The sequence below is a fragment of the Haplochromis burtoni genome, unplaced genomic scaffold (genome assembly GCF_018398535.1).
Source record: "Haplochromis burtoni strain Fernald_Lab_line unplaced genomic scaffold, NCSU_Asbu1 Contig_37, whole genome shotgun sequence".
In the NCBI taxonomy this organism is placed as follows: domain Eukaryota; kingdom Metazoa; phylum Chordata; class Actinopteri; order Cichliformes; family Cichlidae; genus Haplochromis; species Haplochromis burtoni.
Window position 1 is genome coordinate 3183946 of NW_024582398.1, and position 2256 is coordinate 3186201.

At 45.3% G+C, this 2256-nt stretch overlaps 1 non-coding gene across 1 annotated transcript; it reads left to right on the forward strand.

Moving 5' to 3' along the window:
• On the forward strand, positions 1-94 carry trnai-uau. The gene is made up of 2 exons: positions 1-38; positions 59-94. It is a non-coding gene; the product is annotated as a tRNA-Ile (tRNA).
• Positions 95-2256: the final 2162 nt, after the last annotated feature.

Genomic DNA, 2256 nt, shown 5'->3' on the forward strand with positions numbered 1-2256 from the left:
GCTCCAGTGGCGCAATTGGGTAGCGCATGGTACTTATATGGCAGTATTGGGATGAGCTATGCCGAGGTTGTGAGTTCAAACCTCACCTGGAGCAGATTCTTGAAATCAATGTTTACCTAAAGGGGAAAGAAGTATCTCCTTAACCTGTTTTCTTTAAGAGACAACAAATGTCATGTATGCCTATTATAAAGTGAATTTGTGTACTTTCTTCAAAGAAAGTATCTTTGTGAGCCTCACGCCGAGGACATCAATGGGCTTACTGAGTGTATCACAGACTACATAACTTTCTGCACCAACTCCGTTGTTCCAGCTCAGACTGTTCATTGTTACCCAAATAACAAGCCGTGGGTGACTAAGGACTGTGCCAGCCTCTCTCTTCACATGGCGCTGTTGCCTCCTGTGAGATTCCTGACAATCCTCCCCCACCCATCACCTTCACTCAATACCAGGTTGAGATGCAAATGAGGAGACTTCACTCAGGCAAGTCTGCTGGACCAGACGGAGTGAGTCCCCTCGTCCTCAAGGCCTGTGCCCCCCAGCTGTGTGGAGTCTTTCATAAACTGTTTATGCTGAGTCTGAGTCTGCAGAGGGTCACCAGTGATGTGGAAGACATCATGCCTCGTCCCTATCCAAAGACGCCACTTCCCAGTGGCCCACAGGATTACAGGCCCGTGGCACTGACCTCCCACATCATGAAGACCCTGGAAAGGCTCATCCTGGACCAGCTGCGACCCATTGTCAGACCACATCTGGATCCCCTTCAGATTCGCTTATCAGCCTCGTCCCGGAACTGAGGACGCCATCATCTACCTGCTCAATCGTCACCCCTGACGGCGAGCACTGTGAGGGTCATGTTTTTTGACTTTTCCAGTGCTTTCAACACCATCAGGCCGACCCTCCTGGGTGATAAGTTAGCAGCGATGCAGGTGGATGCTTCTCTGGTGTCCTGGATTGTTGATTACCTGACAGGAAGACCACAATATGTACGTCTCCCACAGTGTGTGTCTGACAAGGTAATCAGCAACACAGGGGCACCACAGGGGACTGTCCTCTCCCCCTTCCTCTTCACCCTCTACACCACAGACTTCAGCCACTGCACAGAGACCTGCCATCTTCAGAAGTTTTCTGATGACTCTGCGGTGGTTGGATGCATCAGCAGGGATGATGAGACAGAGTACCGGGCTGTGGTCGACTCCTTTGTCACGTGGTGTGAGCAGAATCATCTGCAGCTCAACTGTGGCAAAGACCAAGGAACTGATCGTGGACTTCAGGAAGACCAGGAAACACTTGACCCCTGTTTCAATCCAGGGGGTCAGTGTTGACATTGTGGAGGACTATAAATACCTTGGAGTACACATTGACAATAAACTGGACTGGGCTAAAAACACCACAGCACTTTACAGGAAGGGCCAGAGTCGTCTCTATTTTTTGAGGCGACTGAGGTCCTTCAACATCTGCCAGAAAATGCTCAGGATTTTCTATGAGTCTGTTGTGGCCAGTGCGATCCTCTATGCTGTTGCATGCTGGGGAGCATCTTAGTTAGTGTATTGTCTGTCTTTGTTAATGTTTGTTTATAATGGAGCACTGTAACGAAAAATAATTTCCCCTAGGGATCAATAAAGTATCCTGATTCTGATTCTGATTATTTTATAGAAATTTTGCCATCTATTTATTGCATAAAAACTTCTTTCTTAAAACCCACCTCTTTGTTTTCAGAGATATAAAACACTGTCTGGCTTCATAAGCATTATGATGACTTAAACCACGACCACATGATGGCACTGTAGAACACCTTAAGAAATTATTGTAAATGTTCCTAATAATGATTTAAAAATAAAGCATTATTGTGTGTGTGTGTGTGTGTGTGTGTGTGTGTGTGTGTGTGTGTGTGTGTGTGTGTGTGTGTGTGTGTGTGTGTGTCCTCTTGTATAGTTTATATCAGTGGTTCTGAGACTGCAGGACTTGGTCAAACATCCAACATTGGTCCAAGTTGAACACCAATCATCACAGGAGATGATGGAGAAAAACTGAGGTGAATATTATTTATAAGAGAAAATTAAAAAACAGAATGAATATAATGAACTGTTATACATTTATGCTGTGTTTCAACTGGGATGAACATTCAATTTAGTCTGAGTGTTACTCCCACTAAAATATTTTCCAGTTTTAGTAATAAATAGGAAACCTGAGTGAAAATCCCAGCAGCTGGCTGACTCATGACCCTGATTGCTGATTGACAGCACCTGTGTGAAGTAG